The sequence below is a fragment of the Stenella coeruleoalba genome (assembly GCF_951394435.1).
Source record: "Stenella coeruleoalba genome assembly, chromosome: 7".
In the NCBI taxonomy this organism is placed as follows: domain Eukaryota; kingdom Metazoa; phylum Chordata; class Mammalia; order Artiodactyla; family Delphinidae; genus Stenella; species Stenella coeruleoalba.
This window is the reverse complement of record NC_137153.1, coordinates 91,875,253-91,895,239: the sequence shown is the minus strand read 5'-3', so window position 1 is coordinate 91,895,239 and position 19,987 is coordinate 91,875,253. Positions and strand designations below refer to the sequence as shown.

At 39.9% G+C, this 19,987-nt stretch overlaps 1 protein-coding gene across 6 annotated transcripts in view; it reads right to left on the bottom strand.

The window, feature by feature from the left end:
• PLPPR1 (phospholipid phosphatase related 1) overlaps positions 1-19,987 on the bottom strand; it is a 616,358-nt gene that overhangs the window by 341,965 nt on the left and 254,406 nt on the right. The window lies entirely within an intron of this gene.

The window sequence follows — 19,987 nt, the reverse complement described above, 5'->3', positions numbered from 1 at the left end:
TTCATCAGGTTTTGATGTCAGAGTTATCCTTTAAAATGGATTGAAGAACACCTTTTTCCATAAACAGAAACAGTTTAACTAGCATAGAAATAACCCATTTAAAAGGTTGGCTAAAACTCAGTTGTAAAAAAAATCTGGGCCCAGAGGAGAGAACTCTTGGACCATCTTTCACGAATTTCCTTCTCTTTATTGTCACTTAATCTTTTATTTTGGGGGTGTCCCTCAAAAATTCAGTCGAAATAGTAACAGAACTGTTTTCAAACTTTTGTTCTGACCCTGAATCCCATCTTTGGAGGCCCCACTGCACAGCACACCACACACTGATTTTTCGGCAGGGGAATGTAAAATAATTGGCAGAAAAGATTTTGGAAAGATTTTAAATTTTCATTAGCGTTAAAAGTAGATAGTATATTCACATAATTCAAAATTCAAAAGATTTGAAAATGTGTACATGAAAAGTCCCCATACTTTTGTCCCCAAGCTACTTGATTCCATTACAACACACCACTGATTTATTGTGTATCTTTAAATGATTTGTAAAATTTTAGTTTTTGACTAAATAATAATAGATTTAGTCTCAGATTTTTAAAAATCACAAGGGCCATTTCTTAAATACCTTAAACTTCTTGCTATTGGCTCAAAGTCCTATCACCTTTACCTCCCCATCTTCCATGGAAGAATGTTGGAAGGTTGTAGAAATGGGCATTTGGGATTGTGTGAGGCTAAAGAGATGGACAGGATTGATAGGACTTACATTCTTCCCAGGGTAAGCACTAGGTAACTGTACAGGAGCTCTCTTGCAGGGCATTCAAAGGAGTGTGCATTTCATGGTTCAATGACACAAAGATTATATGAGTGTGGTTTTATATGTATGTATACTACCAGTCTTAAGATCTTCTTGGATAAAATTCCAGACATTTTTCAATACATTTACAAATATACCATATATTTAGTGGTATGTATATATGTAATAATACATGGGTTCCTTTCCTAGGACCTGGAGCACTGCCTGCTGAAATGAAACCAGAGGTGTCCATTCCTCCTGGGCAAGAAGGGGTCAGGGGAGTCTGTCTAAAATTGGAGCAAAGATTATTGACGTTGATTAGAAGACATGATCATCCCAGCCTAAGGCCAGTCACCTCATGTGTTTTTGCAGCTCAGCTGCACAAGTGCTGCCACACTGAACAGAAATGCGCTCGTTTGTGTTAACAGTCACAATGCGTTCCAAAGGCAGCTGAGATCTGCAGGCACAGTTGTGACTTCTGTATCTCAATGTTCAAAGGCAGCTTCACAGAGGTCCCTGGTCACCTGCTCCCTCGGCCAGGGTGATGAACTGGACAAACTACTGTACCTGGTGCTGTGTCCATTGCCTCTGAATCGGAAGACATCAGTGCTCCCTTGGATGTGCAGCTCTCTCTCCTTCATTCATAAAGCAAGTGTCCTGATAAAGTCTTGGTTATTATAGGGTATTTTGTGACTTTAAAGCACTTTGTAAATATTAAATGAGAAAACCTGTAGTGGTAGAAGAAAATGAACTGAAAGCCAAGCGCCCAGTGCTCAGCCATGGCTCTGATGGCAGTGGGAACACTGGCATGAAAAAGAACTGCCTGACACAAAATTCAATCAAACTTTAAATACAATCATGTTCATGGAAGTTCAACTAGTTTTATATCTGCCCAGAACTATTAATATTCTTACCTAATAACTATAGATGAAAAGTTGACATTTATGTAAGACAAAATAACCTGCTTGTAGAGATAAAGAAGTTTGGGTAGTCTGAAAATGATGATGATTTTTTTGCTTCAACTGTAACTTTAACTAAGAAACACAAAATTATACCAACAATATTAAAAGGAGAAAAATATAGTAGAATCCAAAGCTGAATGAGATCCAGAGAGACATCCTGCTCCTTGAGAAAACCATAAGAAGGAAAACTGTAGGTGACAAGAACCACCAAAGGCTTAGAGAACTGACTGCAGCATTATCAGGGGTCTCAGTAACCACCACTACAAAGCAGTAAACACAGGGGAAAAAGGCCTTGAAAAATCATAAGATTCCTGAGTCAGAAACAAGGACTAAGTCTTCTCGTAGTTTCAGTGTAGTTAGTAATCATTTACATTTAGAATGACTACAAGAGAGGTGATTGTAATGGTGAATATGTATGTGCTACTTAACACCATGCTGGGAACAGAGTAAATATGCAATAAGCAATAGCTGTCATTTAAAAAAAAATTATTATTACATTTGGGCTTCCCTGGTGGTGCAGTGGTTAAGAATCCACCTGCCAATGCAGGGGACATTGGCCGGGCCAGGAAGATCCCACATGCCACGGAGCAACTAAGCCAATGAGCCACAACTACTGAGCCTGCTCTCTAGAGGCCGTGAGCCACAACTACTGAGCCTGCATGTCACAACTACTGAAGCCCGTGTGCCTAGAGCCTGTGCTCCACAACAAGGGAAGCCACTGCAACGAGAAGGCTGCACACCGCAATGAAGAGTAACCCCTGCTCACCACAACTAGAGAAAGCCCACGCACGGCAACGAAGACCCAACACAGCCAATAATAAATAAATAAATATTTTTAAAAATTATTATTACAGCTAATGGCAAAGAAAAGCAGAACCAAAATTGAGGGCAAACTACTGTAGAAATTCAGTACATGACAGGTTCTATTTTTAGTGAGTTTAAGGATAATGGTCATGATGTACTCTAAAATAGAGAAGAGCTAAAAGATGTAAGACAAAAAGAGTAAAAGAAAGATGCAATCCCTCCTACATCAGAATTGAACATTAATTAACTTTAACCATCTTTATTCTGGCAACTATCACGGCAAGAGTTCTTTCCAATTTAAACACACACCAGAAAGCCAAGTACACTCTCCATCCTCAGTTACAATCTGGAGGGTCCAGAGCAACCCACCTTCAGAATCGAGAAGCAGACAGCTCCTAATCACAGACTCTATCTTTGAGTGTCTGCTTTATCAAGAATCTTTATCAAGAATTAAACCTCTGCATCTAAGTGCTGCTCCCAACCAAGAGAATGAAAAAGAAATCTTCTCTGATTAAGGATATTGCAGGTTGTGAAGTATGTTGATGTTTGAAAAGATATTATAATATAATCCAGTTCTTTAAAACTTTATGTAAATATTCCTAAATTAACCTGATTACTTTCTTTGAAAATTAAGAGACAATGATGAGGTTTGTACGAAATGTCTCCTAATCTCCTTTCCTTTTTTTTTTTAAAACATCTTTATTTTTTTAATTTTTATTTATTTAGTTTTTTCAGCACGTGGGCCTGTCACTGCTGTGGCCTCTCCCATCGTGGAGCACAGGCTCCAGACGCGTAGGCTCAGCGGCCATGGTTCACGGGCCCAGCCACTCCGCGGCATGTGGGATCTTCCCAGACTGGGGCAGGAACCCATGTCCCCTGCATCAGCAGGCGGACTCTCAACCACTGCGCCACCAGGGAAGCCCAAACATCTTTATTTTTAAGTATCACCCATTTTCCCATTTTCCATCAGTGATATCACAAATATATGCCTCTCTATTGCACACCTGTTGACTTATAAGAAATCCTTGAACATGGTCACTGCAATCCAAAATTGTACTTCCTCATTTGGGCCAAGTTTTAAATTTATCAAGTTCACATCAAACTAATAATACAGATTTTATCAGGAAAAGTAATAATTACTTTTTCCATTGTTATTTTCATATATCTTTATAAGCCTTTGTAAAACAAAAAAGTTATGGAAAACACTGAAGCTTCCAAAATGCTCCTAGATTTCCCTTGCTGTTACAATATACACACTATTACTAAATAGGAAATATATTCTGGCCCAATAACTATTCTAGATACATAAAATAAATTTGTGTTCTTATTACAAAGAATATTGGACTGATTAAAATATGAAAAATTTTCTCAAAACCTATAATCAAGCTTAAGGAGTCCTAGATATTTAAAAAGTGGCCTAGACGTTGAAGGAAATGGGATATATAAGGCTAACCCTTGATCTCTTTGAACCAATTTATATTAAACATTTACTCTCTGACTTCTAGCAATTCAGGGGTTCAAAATGGGATTAGACACAGGTCCTGGTCTCAAGGAGCTCACAGTATAACACGGAAAGTAAGAGTAATGATAACTTATATACTACTTGGCATTGTCCAAACTGCCATGGTTCCCTTAACAGTTTCGTTATCTACAAAGGGCTGCATCTAGCACTTTCTTGAAAGGCTCCTCCCATGCTGGCGAGTTGCCTGGGGGAATATTTCCAGATATTTCCTCTGGGACACACTCAGTTTGCCTTGCCTAACCACTGTTTCCAAACTTTTGCTTCAATGCATTGCTTTCTCTCCTCAGTCCCACCTTGATCTTGACACTTTGGACCTTCTCTTTCTACTTGAGCTCATCCTTGCCTTGGATTAGAATCAGGTTCCTCTTCATCCCACACCTCACAGATGCCTGCTATTCTCACTCATTCCCTGACTGGAGTGGATCCTTGAAATCCAGCTGGTCCTGAGCCCTGGGCATTCTCTTACTTCTGTTGGGAAAGTCAAGGAATCTTCTCAATGAACTCAATGTAGTGAAATGAAGTTTAGAAAAATTCAGGAACACTTACATTGATCTCATGAAGACACTGAATTGCCAAGTACTTAAGTAACTCAGAGTTAATGGCAATGATGACAGCATCATTTATCCTTAGGTACTCTATCCCTATTTACTGGTGAGGAAACAGGTTAACACAAGTTAAATAATTTGCCCAAGTTCATAAAACTTGTAAATTTGAGGGATGGAGCTAATATTCAATCCCGAAGTTATTGAGATCCAAGGCTGTATACTCCATGTAAGATTACATAGTTTTGTTTTATTTTTAATGACAGCATCATTCAGGATTCAATTAAGATGGCAAATATTATAATGGAGGAGCTATAGGCCACTGCCACTCAAGATAAGAGCTGCTAATATTAACTGCTTACTATATGCCAGGTATGGGGCTATATCATTTACAGAAACCGTAACTCTGCCATTTTGTAAACTTGACAGGCATGAGGGAGTCTGATCTTGCCCCATCTCCATTGCTTAGATGGCATTCCTCCCCTCCCCACCATTCCTATAGCTTCCAACTCAATCTATAAGACCAATCCTTGCTAAAACAAGCTCTTACAAATAAGTATAACTAGTAAAAATAAGTCTCAAAGAAAAGTCTGAGTTAGACTTTCCTTCTCTCTGTAAGGACATAAATCTCTGTATCATAATCTAGGGGTCCTATAATTTGTTCCAAAACCAGAGGACATATAAGTGTTTAAAAGGTATGAACCAGCAAAAGAGGGAAACCCTGGATTAGGAAAGCAATACATTTGACCAGCATAATGGTATATTGTGATGTTTATATAAGTATTACTCAGACTGTTGTCCATTGACTTAACTGCTTTAGAATCATTTAGGATCCTTTTAAATGCAGGTTCCTAGGCCTCCCTATGTCTGTCTCCAGAAACTCTGGAGGGGAAACGGGGCATAGTGATCTTTAACAATTAACAAATCCCCCTAGTGTTTTGGATGTAGACGCACACCAGACCACCACCTCCCTACCCAGTGCTTATGTAATCTTCAGTATAACATAATTTGGTTTTTCAAGTGTAGAGCAGATTAAATCAGGACTTATGTTACTTCAGAGCGCACAGAATAATTTATTACTCCAATCATTATCAGAATACATTATAGGTGTCATAGATACATTCAAATATTTAGAGAATTTACGTATTCTACTGTCATGGAGGCCCAGCACGCGCGCGCACACACACACACACACACACAGTTCTTCTAAAAGTAGCAAACAAAATTCAGTTGAAGCTCTTTTTTTTTCTTATTATATCATACTGATTTATAAATGCATTAGTCCAAGTACTGTAGAGAGAGGCTAATCAGTCCTTTGAGAACTTTTACACTCAAAAAAAAAAAAAAAAAGCTCTGGAAATTGCTTTGCTAAATAAATCCTTCTCCTGAAGATTCACAATACAAACTAAAGATTTGTTGCTCCGGAGTGAAAAAGAAGTTTGTTAACTTTATTGAATATTTAACAAACAAACTTATTTGGGCAGAGGATGATCTTTTTCTTCTTTTCTGCATGTTCCTTGCCGCAATTTGCTTAGCTCTGAATACATTAACTCAACAAATGTATGCTAAATATATGCAGCAACTACAAGCTAGGCAGTGTGTTAGATTCAGGGATAAAACGGGAATAAGCCAGACAGACTATTCAATAGCCACATTCATTACCATTTGAAACTTGTCAAGTCACAAAGGTTCCCCATAGCCCAAGGGGCCCTGATGCAACGCAGTCGGCTATATTGCCTCAGTGCCACCACTGACCTTACTTTAGTTACAGTTTACAAGAGACTTTGAGAATGTCCAAACAGCCTCAGCGCTGCTGCTGAGCAGGGTTTTACAAGCTGAGGGACTCCCCACGTAGCTACATGGCCAAGTAAGTTCTACAACAAGTACATTATTATAAGATCTGTTGTGTCATTCTTGAGAGCACAATGGTTACCTCAAAGCAGGCATTTGAACTAGTTGTTGAATCAAAATTTAATCTACAAATTTTATGCTGGCTGGTAACTTCTTCATATCATGGAACACTGCCAATCATTTGTAAGGCTATTTTAAATGTCCACTGACAAATGAAGTAGATAATTGGGGTAATTATTTGACAGCTCTGGTGGACAATGCTTTGTTATTATACTTTCGTTGTTGCTGGATTACTATTTTTCTCCTAAAAGACACTAAACAATTCACTGAAGGAGCAGGTCTTCCTATTATTTAACCCATAGCTTTGAGAATGATTGAAAGAACGTTAAATCACTGGCTCACGTAAGAATTGATTTGGGGGGGTTTATTTATTTTTGTGACCACGCCAATGCTGGGTACTCCAGGCTGTAAATTCTGTACTGACTACATACATCCTCACATCTGTTACAATTCAGGCAGTTATGATTTTGTCTTTGCAAAAGACACCTTCCAACATGGGGACTCTCTACCCCGTAAGAGGTTTTACGATTGTGAAACATTAGATTCTCCCTTAGTTTTCATGGATGGCAGAGGAGATAGCAGGAGGAATTTAGCAATTGAAGTGAGATCAAACCCTAGGGCATCTACACATACATGTAGCAATTTTTCCACTGTTTCATCTTCTGCTTTGATAGAACAGGCTAGAACATAACCATGTATACCTAAATCTGTGAAAAAAAGAAAACCTTGTGACCTCAGGAAGACTGAGTGACTCACTTTGGCACCCCAATTTCTTGACATCAGCTGGATACGCCCTACTCCTAAACACAGTAAGGCGTATTGCTACCCAATCGTCCACACACCTACATTATGGCTATTAGCTCTGAATACCTGTGCATTGTTCTCCTTTTGTGTGTGTGTGTGTGTGTGTGTGTGTGTGTGTGTGTGTGTGTGTATTTTCTTTTTGGGCCAAATAATGGAATGTTTTGCTTTGGAATGGGAACAAAATTGACAAAATCAGCCACTTAGACTCAATTGAATATGTTCATTTCTTTGAAAATGTTTGTTTCTTGGAGGCAGAAGAATTATCTTTCATCTATTTATTCAAGAACTATTTAGTGAAAGTCTACTATCTGCCAGATACTCTGCTAGGGCCTAGAAATAAAGCAGGAAAAATAAGACAATACCTGGAATTAAAAGTACATGTGAGGTTAGATTCTGAATGTGCAAAATAGAGAGTGTCCTAGTTTTGAAGTTGCCTGATCGGTTTGGGTCTTGTGGGCCTATCAAACTCTCCTAAGCTCACTCTTATCCCCACCCACCTTGGGGATATTGATGGAATCCTAACTCCCAGCTGAAGAATTTTCACAAGGAAGACTATGTAGAAAATATGAAGGAAAAAAACGAGGTTCACTTCGGTGGAAGACTTTTAACAAAAGTTATCTGAAGTGGAGATGGAATGAGGTGACCTAATTCCCTTGTGTAAGAGATTATGGTCACATGTACTGAATGAGAAGTCTCTCCCATAAGAAGGCCATCAGAGGTGTCACTCTGCCAATGTGAAATTTACCATTTAACATAAAAAGGAAAAAAATGCAAGTTGTGCTATGCCTTTATAACCTGAATTTTGAGAAATACCATCTGGTTTAAAGAGGGAAAACATCACGAGTAGGAAATCAACATTCCATTACCAAATGGCTAGATTTCAGCAGAAACTTTTGAAATTTTTATATCCATCATTTGTTTACATCTTAACATGTGGGTTTCTTATTTGTCTGTATTTATTATTTTCCATGGAATAAAATCTATATTGAGTCTTCTAAAGTGCTCTTAGAGAGTATAACTACATGTGGAGTATAAATGCGATACGTGTGTGTGTTTGCACACAAATAAACTTTATAGCACTAAACAATTCATCCTTGGAGCTTGTTTGTGATAGCACTTTATGAGGTGGCTTCAAACAAGAGGTAGAAGAAACTGGAGCTATTTGTGTCTGTCTCAAGAGAATAAAAGCTTTTTCCTTGAGTTCTCTGATGCATGTAATGTCTGAGATTTATGGAAATAGCATCCTTTTCCCCTAAGAATAAAATCACCCCTAGGCAGAAAAATAACCCTGCAACATGTAAGCAGCAGGTAGTCTGTTTCATCAACTACTCAAATGAAAGCTACAGAAATTTGAAAAAAACCATTAAATTATATTGCAAAAGCATCAATTTCCCTAAAAGAGTTGAGCCTATTGTGCTCCACTAAAAAAACAATGACCTAAAAGTATGAAAGTTGACTTTCTGCTTTGCCCCCCTGCTCTCCACAGTCCGTTCCTCTACCCCACAAGAATCCTATAGTTCCCAAGGAGGGTTTGCAGTCAAGGCTAGCCGTTCACAGTCTCGCTAGTCAGTTTTTCCTGCTGTTTACACTGCCGTGAAGCCCACCAAATGCTCCAGGTGTTCAAGAGCATTCTGACAGGTAAGTGGAGAGTGAAATCCTCCCTCCTTTCCAAGACAAAGTTACTTCAACTCCTGAGTTTCCTTCTGACCTTTCTTCAATCCCTGCAACCTGGCTTTCCCCACATAAGGTCCTGTCCAAAGCATGCTTTCCCCTCTCACAGCACTGGGCTCTCAGCCCCTCCCTTCTTCCTGACCTGCACTCCTCCCTCGGCTTCTGCATCACTTCTCAAGCCTGGATTTCCTTCAACGTGTGACTCTCCTTAGCTTGCTTTGCCTTCTTGTCCTTTAAATGTTGGTGTTCCTGATGTTTCACCCCTCTTTCCTGTATACTCTCCTTAATCTAGACTGCCTCTCTGGTCCTCAGTTTACACATACGTGAAGGGAAAAAGATATTGAACTAGATAATTTTTCAGGTTAATTCCCATCCTCAAATTCTGTGATAATAATTCAGAAGCAATAAATGACAGTGGAGATAAAAAGTATATATCCTGGATGAGATAAAGATGGGCTCAGGAGAATGAATCTCAGAAAGGACATCATGAGAGAATCAGGTGCCACAGCTCAGAGAGAGCCCAGGGAGGGCCTCACAGTGGGGCCCCAAATCCTACGGATCCCACCCACTTTGGGCCCCATTGAGATTCTCTAATAAACACCAAAGGCAGCTTGAAAAAAGGAAACAAGTCACAAAAGGGAGGCTTGAGGAATGTCTGGATGAGGAATTGGATGTGTTGACTCCTTCCTTCTTGACTCAGAGAAGCAAGGTAGAAGCAACGCCCTCTAAAAGGCTCTCCCAGCTCACCTAGCTTTGCCCCAACAAGCCTAAGCACTAGATACCTGACTCTAGCATTCAGTTAGGGCTTACCCAGGATTCAAAACTAGCTAATTTACTCTTTGATCAAGGACGATATAAGGAAAACAAGAGGTGTTCTTGATAATGCAGGTGTTCTGGAATAAAAATTCTGCACACATGGTTTATGGGTAACTTCTATTTAAAAATTGTAAAGAATATTTATTTGGAAATTGATATAAATGTTGAACTCTTCCTCATTAGGTACCTGGTAAAAAGGCTTCACCGATTAACTAAAGGCTTCTGCTCTCTTCTGGTTTGGTTCATTTTTTCTCACTGTATATGTGTTGTTGGTTTCTTTCCCCAAATCCAACCCTGCCTGCACTGAGATGTCTCTGTTTGTTTGGGGTCTCTTAAAGTCCTCTTCTATCACTGCTAAAGAAGTTTGCTTATGCCAGTAAGTATACAAAATGCCTGCCACGCGTTACTTTTTACTCAGGTGTAATGGATCTGACCTGTTCTACAGGGCTCATGTTCAAATAATGTCTTTTTCCCATTTTGTCATGTTTATTTAATGATTCTCAACTGAAGAACCCCAAGAGACATTTGGCATTGTCTGGTGATCACAATGGTGGGGTGCGTGCTACTGACATCCCACAGGTAAAGGTCATAGATGTTGTTCAACATTCTGTAATGCACAGAATAGTGCCCACAAAAAGTAATTATCTCATCCAAAATGTCAATAGTTCCAAGGTTAAGTCTGATTTATAACCAACTCAGAGAGTCACCTGTCAAGATTCATGAAAAGTCTGATATTGGTCACCCAGGGACTCTCTCCCCCTTCCCTCTCTTCCCTTTTTACATGAGCCTGAAGAGAGATCCACGAAACTTCCAGTTTGGGGTAGGGAGCCCTGCCTCTCAGTCTGTGGTTACTTGATGTCCCTCCTCGTGGCCACATGGTACCAGTGGTCTGAAACACAACGGGTTTGTCCTTACCTCTTCTTCTCCGATAACAGCCCCTGATTATCGCCAGAAACATCTTGATGTGGCCAGCAGGATTTAGGACTACCTAAAAGCTTTTTTGTCTTTTCTAGAAGTAAGGAGAGCCAGGGCCTTACGCATGCTATGCCTTCATTAACCTCTTAAGGTGGTAATCCACAGGACTTTCAATTCTTGCTGATGAGGCCACAGCAATGAAAAACAAAACACAAGGTAATTTCCCAGTGCGTTCCCCTGCTTGTTAAATTCTCAGTAACCTCCCTGATTCTGGTAATGACTTCTCTCACTCTGCTGCCTGGCACTGTCTGGGACTCTGCCTGTCTTCTCCCATATGAGAACCTCTGAGTCCTGAATTCTGCCCCTGGGCATACTGCACACACTTTTACCAGCCCTACTGGGATGGGAGAGGTGAGAAAAGTAGCTCCTTTGGAGAGAAAAGTAACTCTCTGATAGGACTTAGAGCTACAAATGGGCACAGGCAGCTGAGCCCGGCTCTTCCCATGGTCTGCCTGTCATAACACAACCTCACCAACACTGACGGTTTGAGATTTTTCCCATTTAGCCCTTCCACACACAAAGTGTGCTGACGCCAAGTCCTTATCAAAATTCTTATATCATGGAATTGTAATGATGTGTGCACCCGTTGTGTCCCCCAAGAACCTCTTTCCTCCTTGAGGGAGGAAAAGACTGTCTTATTTATTTCCACAAAGTCAGCATAAAGCACAGTAGTTAGCACACAGGAAGCACTTAGAATTATAAAATGAAAAAAGCAACTGAGTAGAACATTTCCAAGTGAAATATTTGTGAGGATTTATAAAGAAAAATAGGAATGAGAAAAGCTATCCAAAGTACACAAAATGACACTATACAGACAACTTAGAAGATCAGCACACAGTTCTTCTGAAGCTTTTAGCACAATGGAATAAAAATCAGAAACAGATTATATTCTTTTTCTGTTATTTGGAAATTGTGGCAGCAAATATACTTCTCTATCTTTTATTTTTGGAAGACAGTAATAAAATGTGACACGTCACCATATGAATCATTTGTCTCACAAGGTTACTTGAAAAGTTTACCTGCCAGTTAAACAGTAGAGATGCTGGGATGGGGTTTCAGAGGCTGGCTAGCTCCAATCTCAAGGAGAAAACGACCAACATCAGTGTTCTATGGACCTATAAGCAGCTTCTCTCCAAATATCCACTTTGATCTAAAGGCAGCTTAAAAGCTGGCTGCTTTTACAGATGGTTTTCAGTTATATAAATGAGCTTTCTACTGCTCTCGTTTAGCCCAAGGTCAGGGAACTGGCACGCAAATGTATTACATTAAGAGGAATTCCGATTTTACACCATTAGGTATATATATACTTGATTCACAAGAGTGAGAAATGATGAAGTCAAGTTTGCACTTACATTTTTTACTGACTCTTGGTTCAATAAACTGCTGAACCACCTGAATTAAGTCTCTAGATTAAGTCTGAAGTCTTTATTATGTAGCAAATTACAACCTAAGTTTAAATCTCCAGTTACCTCAAAAAGTGGCATAATATTATCAATAAAATTTGTTTTTATTTACCTTATTTTAAAAGACTGCCTTTATTGAGCAAAGAATGCACTCACGTGAAGGCTGTGATATAAAAGTAATATTATAGCCAAGGTAGTTAATAAGTATCTCAGTTTATATCTCAGATGTGAAAATAAATATAACTTTATAATAATTATTAAAAACTTGACCTAATGCCTATTTCCCATTCCACCAAGATGGCAGAAACTTAATCTCAGATAATTTGGGGTTCCCTTCCCCTGCCTTAGAGTTGTGTCTAAGTTTTTTGTGTGTGTGTGTGTCTAAGTTATAAGTGACTTACACAGTGCCATGGCATTTGATGAAAGGGGTGGTACTCTAATCTGGTATTCAATGTCCTATGTCCATGCAGATTTCTTCTGAGGTAGCTATTACCTCTTCTGGTTCTCTGTCATTAATCTGCACAGGTCACCACTGAAATATCACGAGCTTCTCCCCACCTGCCCCCTTCAGGTCTAATGGCTCTCTCTCCTATTTCCCTTCAGTTTACAGGCATAAAATATATTTGAATCTTTCCCTATCACGTTAGGACACCAAAATCTGTACCCAACTGGCCAAGACCCATTCCCCCTAAATTTACCACACCTATTTTCTCTCTGAACCCTAGGCTTCCTCCAGAAAGCAGGATAGAGGGTCCATCTCCCTGAGACAATCCATCTCCCTTCCTGTAGTTGGGGTGGAAAGGTAGACCTCTTTCTCTTTAACCCTAATGTTTCGGCCATGCCTAAAGTCTTCTCCAGTCCCCCTAAGGGCCTAGGCTCTTGGAGACAGAGGTATAATACTCCCTTGTTTCTGTCTTCTGCCCTGTCCCATCCGTGCCCTGAGCAAAGAGCACAGAACTGCCAGCTCCTTGAATGGGGTAGCGGTGGAAGGTACAGGAAAAAGTGAAGTATCAGGGGGAAAAAAAATAGGTTAATATCTCAAAATGTTATTTCACCACACTCACATTTATTGAATATCCATCCCTTGTCAACATTTTTTAAATTGCCTCCTGTAGTTTGTGTGTTTTGTTTTTCTGTTTACTCATCTTTCAATCCAAAACCAATGTTTGTCATGAGACAGCTTTGCCCGATTGTCACTCCTTCCCCTTACTACGCATCCAGACGCAGCCACTTTCCTTCACACATCTAAACAGAGGGCTTGAAGGTTTGCACATAGCCCACAGCTTCATGTATGATTCCTAGCAGATATTCATCTAGTGATGGTCCACTAGGTTGAGGTTGGATCTCTCCTTCCTTAATCTGGTAGTTTCTCTCAGCGCCCTGTATTCACTACTCTGTCTCCACCTCTGTTTTCATTTCTTTGGCTGAAAGAAACATCTACACAAGAGACTACTCTCATAGTGCATCATACAATGCACTTTTCTCCAGGCTTCTCTCCCTCCTGCAATATGGTGCCTTTGGAGTTGTACACACTACGTGGATTAGAGAGGGACTCACCATTTGAAGGCTGACAGGCTGGGAAACTGTCAGAGTGGGAAGAGCCTAGCAGCCTGCTTAGTCTGGCTTAGAAGACATTTCATGCATAACTGTATAATGGCTCTGAGTTTTTCTGACTGTGTGACCCTTCATTATCCAGGAGTAGGTGTATAGAGGGAGAATCGATTCTAGTTTTTCCAATACCTCTGGAGGGACTATTTTAGGTAGAGCACATGGTATGTCTTCTAGGAAAGTGCTTCTCAATCCTTCACCTTCAATGATGCAGTTAAGAAAAGGCAGGCCAGAGTTTGAACAATAGTCTCTTCTTTAATTGTCATTGCTATTGTTAATTTTGCTATTTTTTCATATTCTTTTGGACTTTCAATGGGATTTTGATGGCATATCTGTTAGGCACACCTAATCTGCCACCTGTAAACCCACATGTCCTAAAGCTGGAATTTTTACCCGTGTCTATCTAACTCCAAACGCCCACCCTTTCTGCTACTTCTTGTTGCCATTTCAGGCAGGCTTTAAAAGAAGTGCATTCAATTCTGCTCCCTGAATACTTGAATCTATTTCAAAATAGATTCTAATCCGTTATTACAACTTTGATTTGTATTTCCTGAATCTCCTCGGGGGTTTGGTAGTAAAAAAAAAAAAAAAAAAAGTGCTTTTGTGTGCCCTGTACCTCAAAAGCATTGGTTGTTGGAAGTCGTTCCAGAGAGAAGTCAGAAAAGGCATGTAACACAATGAACACAGAACGTTAATGAAACATCTGCAGGTGATCTGGGATCCATAGTTGGGATATAATATGACAAGAGAGGAAAGAGTCTAGGCTTTTGGTCTCGATGGAGCCAGATCCAAGCCCCTGCTCTGCTACCTTAAGCAACGATCCTGAGTCTTAGCTTTTCTGATTTGTAAAATGGAGCTAATGATGTTCACTTCCCAGGGTGGCATGGAGATTGAGTTTATGTTTAAAGCTTTGGACACACACACAAAGTACATAAAAAATAGTACTTGGCTTTCCAGGTAAGATACTATTGATTCCAAGTAACGGAATACCTAATTCAGATTGGCTTAATTAATAATAAGGGAGGTATATTACGTAGATGAAAAATGGTAAGACAGAGTGGGCTTCACATGCAATTTAACACATCAGTTCTTGATATCGATCAGGGCTCCAATGGTGTGCTGAACTTGCCTTGGTTTTTCTCTCATTTGTGAGTCAGCTCTGGGTTGAAGGCAGCTTCCCTCATGCTGATGAAAATGGTTCATCACACTCTCCAAAGGGAGAGAATGAGCCTTCGTTCCAGAGTTACTCACAGGAGTCTCGAGATTCACTCTGATTTGTCACTGCAGAACCAAGTGGACAAGGAGATGGAAATCACTGAATGTCCCAGCTTCAGGATCTGCCTTGGGAGCAGGATACAAGCCCACTCTCTGCAAACCCTCAACACTTCTACTCTTTCATTTCCACTCCATTACTCCCCCACACCCCCTTCTCTTCTAAAGAAACATTTTCTAGTCTGGTTTGGGAGATGGAGGAAGGGAACCCTCGCTCTCAAAACTCTCAAATATTTTGTCTATGCCTACAGATTTTGTCTAGGCCTCTACAGATTCCTAAAATTTTAGGTTTTTGGAAACAAAAGCCAGAAAGTTCTTTGTTTCTGTGTTTTACAGTAGCGTATCCCTCCTCTGTGACAAGGATCACTTGATACTTAATTTTTCCTTTCCTCAAGTCAAAGGAGTTAGAAAGTCTTGCAATTATTTAAGCCAAACACTTAGGTTTGTCTGTGAAGGTAAGATACACTACACACATAATACTTATTTCAGTAATCATCAGCATTTTCATCTTGATGTGATTTTTTTACAGCTGCCTTGGTACTATTATAGCAATATACTCTAAGGACTACTTCGCTGATACTGTTGAACAAATAAATAAGGACATTTCTAATCCTCAGTCTACAGATTCAAGGACTTGTGCATGCACAAACTCTTGATATACTCTCCAAGGAGTCCTTGTGGGAGCCCCACGAGCTCTTGGTTTGTATTCCTATTAGCAGGTATGGTTGAATCTAGGGATTCTAGTTTTCGTCAGCTCTTCGGGATTTGAGAGCTGAACCCAACAATCTTTATTTGAGATCCTTCTTTTGTTCTTGTAGTTTAAACAGAAAACCAGCAACAACAACAACTGACTGCAAATAAATGCAGCTTTTTCAATTCCTGATCAGTGGAAGCAGAGCTGTATTTAGTTGCATATCTTGAGATATTTGGGCTATTACTTGTCCAAGTACAACATTGCTTCAGTAGACCTATGTGTAACCATCAAACAAATTTATACTCAGAAAGACAAACAAGCACACCTTCCTGGCTTCTAGAATGGCTCTTTTTTTCCTCTCCAAACTTGAAAGATGGACAAGATCGTAATTCACATATGGCACTTAGTATATACTCAGTACATGATATCTTTCCTTGTTACCATTATTACGTAAAGAAAGCTGTATATTCTTCCTAACCTCCTGGTCTGGGCCTTCAGATCTGTTTCTCAATTCAGCCCCAGTGGGTGGTACTAAGGTTTTGTAGCAGAGTCCCTAACTGAAATTAGATACATGGGACTTCTCAGTAAAGCTACAAGTAAGGAGTGTTTGTTAGATTATTTTAAATACTGTTCTGTGTTGTTAAAGTTATACTGCATATGTGTTAATGTTGGATTTGGCTAAAATTCTAAGGTAGGACCCCTTGTCTGAAAACACATTGTTCAAGAAATTTGATAACGATAAACGAAGGGAAAAGGTGGAAAACTTCAAGGAAGAAATCATCTGATAGTTCATAACCATGGTTCTCGTGTACCCTTGAAGATAATGAACCATACCTAGGACTTGCCAAATCCGAGACTGGAAGTCTGGGATCTAGGTATATAACTGAATATCACCTAGGTGGACAACCCATTGGACAATGGACTCATCTTCTACTCTCTGAATAGAAGGCTTCTTCTTTTAATAGTTTGCCTATAACAGTGGTTGTCATAGAATGGGCATATATATATATGTTGAATGAATAAATAAATTAATGAATGAGCTACTTTCAGATTTTGGTATGTTCTGGCACTCCAATCACTTTCAGCCCAAGCAATGGCCTTCAACATTAGAGATTTTTAGATATGCAAAGACCCTAAAATGAAAATAGATCCCCACTGAGTCATATGTTAAAAGAAGCCATCTTTTCTCCCATAACACGTTAACCCAGAGGAGATATAAGCATGAGGACATGCTGCCAAGACCAATCTCAACCCATTTATCCCTTTAGAATACTTCGGGGAGCACAGGTGGTGAAAGAAAGGGTGTCGGGGGGAACAATGCACCTCAAATTTCTCTCCAAAAGTTTTCATTAGATTTTCCACTTTGGGACAGTCAAATGCAAAACTACAAATGGTGAGCAGACCAAATAGGGAAGTGTTCTCTGTCATTCTGTTAATCCAACTTCATCCATCAGCCTGCTGTTGGAAGGCCCTGGAGTAGAAAGACTAGTCAGTCTCCTTCAGCTTTCCAGGCTACATCCAGTTGCCCCACTCTCTGGCCTCTCCCCAGGGACCTGCACCCCTGCACCCCACAGACATGATGAAACTGTAGACCAACAGTTGAGAGTATGAGTAAAAAACTAAGTAGGACATCAGAGTAAACCATTTTCCCAACTGTGTATTAAACCAACCGTGTGTTTCACAAATTAGTTTTTCTAACCAGGGATCAGTAGTTATAAATTCATCAAAATAAACTGATTTAATAAAAGGAACAAAGGAAGAAATGAACGAAGGAAGGGAGAGAGCAAGAGAGGGAAGGAAGAAAGAATTTTTGATTTCTTTTCCATTTTAAAAACATCATGGTTGATACCATTCACCACTTTCTAGAAGGCTGAGTAATGTAACCAACCTTGACTTCTATAGCTATAATTTGGAAATGAAAAAAAAAACCCTTCATTTCTTAAAAACTAAGTAAATAGATCGCTCGTCAAAGTAAATCAAATCCATGAACTGAATTATTTACAAAACTCAAATTGACTATATTTATTTTTAATGTAATTTAATTTTTCAACTTCTGTCATTTATGTCCCCCAAACTCCCTCTTCCTTGATAGCAGTCATTATCTGGCTAGGCCGCAGCCTTGTGAAAACACTGTCAGCCAATTTCTCTGCTAGGGGAAAATCCAGAGCACGACTACCCTAAGAGTTTTCAAGGAAGTAGGTAGACTCATTTATGCAAAGTCTTGTCTTGCATTTCCCTTCAGAATAGTAGTAGATGTAGAATAAATGCATTTATATTATTAAAAAAAGAAAGAGCATAATTTTTCCACCTCTTCTTTATTTATTCAAATATTGTTCAGATTCAAAAGCCTTCCTTTGAAAAATCATTGATTCCCTGGGCTTAAGAGACTATTGCCCATAGGATTTTTAATTACCTTTTGAAGGAAAAAAGACAGTTGGATTCTGGTTTGGGCAGTCAAAGAGCAACTCACTTGATTTTTTTTTTATACTTGATTTTTTAAACAGCAGTTTTAGGTCCTTTTAGTGAGACTAGGCCTCTGTACTGCAAACTTCCCTCTAGTGTTTCTCAGTATTCTCCTCCTCCCTCAGGTGGCGCAGGATGGCTAGAGTGGGCTGGAGTTGGGGATTTCCCTTCCCCTTGGGGGGTTACTCTCTGATAATGCCCCAACAAGTTGGCTCTAGTTAAGTAGTTTCTCCTGAGGGCCGGCCTCCTTAAGAACTGGTGGATTTCAGAATGCTTCCTTTCCCACCCCCTGCTGCAAACAAGAGGGGATTTTCCTCATTTTTACTGTGAGAACCTGGTCAAACTCCCAGAGGTGAATCTCACAAAATGGTCCTCCCGGGCCCTGCGACTGGGTCCTCCCAGAGTTTTTCACTCTCAGAGTTGCTGCACTGAACGGCCAGCATTTCGTCAACTACAGTTCAGGTTTTCCTACCCCAGCAGCACTGGTTCCCCTGGCCATTTCCACTCCTGAGTCTCTGCTGGGGGAAGCCCTAACGACCAGCATTCGCAGGTCTGTCTCTCCAATCTTTGGGGCAGTGGTTAGCCCTGTGTCCTCTCCTCTCTTATGGACTCAAGAAAAGTCGATTTTTTTCAGTCTGTTCAGCTTTTCACTTGTCGTTAGGACAGTGTGGTGACTTCTAAGCTCTTACATGCAGAACCAGAAATGAACAAAACCCAATTTAATTTTTAATTGTGGACATTTTTCTTAAAATCATTACTTCCTATATAATTAATATCTATTAAATTTTGGTTCAAAGGGCACTTTTTTCTACCATGTATAAAATCAGTCACATGAGAGAGTGTAACTTTTCAGACTGTTCTATGCTATATGATAAATACATCTATTACATGAAGAAATAAATGTGTGGCGGCTGAGTGTTGGTTATTGCCTTCTGTGAGTGGCATTGTTTAAGTTTCTGGATTTCAAGCCAAATATGGCAATCCACGTGGCCTGCTCATTCCAACCACCCTTTGTCGCTTGTCAAACAGGCTTTACTGGGCAGGGGCCTACACTGTAATGAGGACTACAGGAACAAATAGATCAGCCTAGAGAAAATCTCACTTGTTTTTCCAAGCATACCTGTATTTATCCTGCTCTTGCCTTCCTATATTCTTTATTTAAATGTTACCATGATTTATTTACACTCTTGTTTTAAGCCTCTCCAGACTCTTAATAAACAAACACCAAACAAACCAACCTCCAAGATATTTAGGTTTCTTAGAGCTCAAAAGACACATTTAAAAGACTAATGTTCTGCAGGTATAACCCCCATCAGCCTTATTAAATGTTACACATGCTTAAAGTTGAAACGAGTCATTATACATCTTTAGCTCATTCACCCTCCTTTGAGGAATGAGGCTGAGGGCTCGTGCGGGTGTGGCTGTCACACATGATTCATCACCACCGCTGAAGACGGCATTTGTTTTGTGAACACCAGAGCTGTTTTCAGAGGCTTCCCTCAGCCTTTGAATTCTCCCAGTCATACTTACACAAAGCGGCCTTGTTTGAAGCTATAACTTAGCTGGTCTTATAAGTTTGTCTTGTCCTTGCTCTTGGGTTAGCCCCATCTGAGCCCATGCAGTACAAACTGGTTTATCACTGCTGCAATCTGTTCTCCACCCATGGCCTCGTTCAACTGTGCTGCATCCTTGCGGTCCTGATAGACTTTCCCAAAACTGCAGTTTAGTTTTGGCCTCTTATTTAGGTTGATGAAAC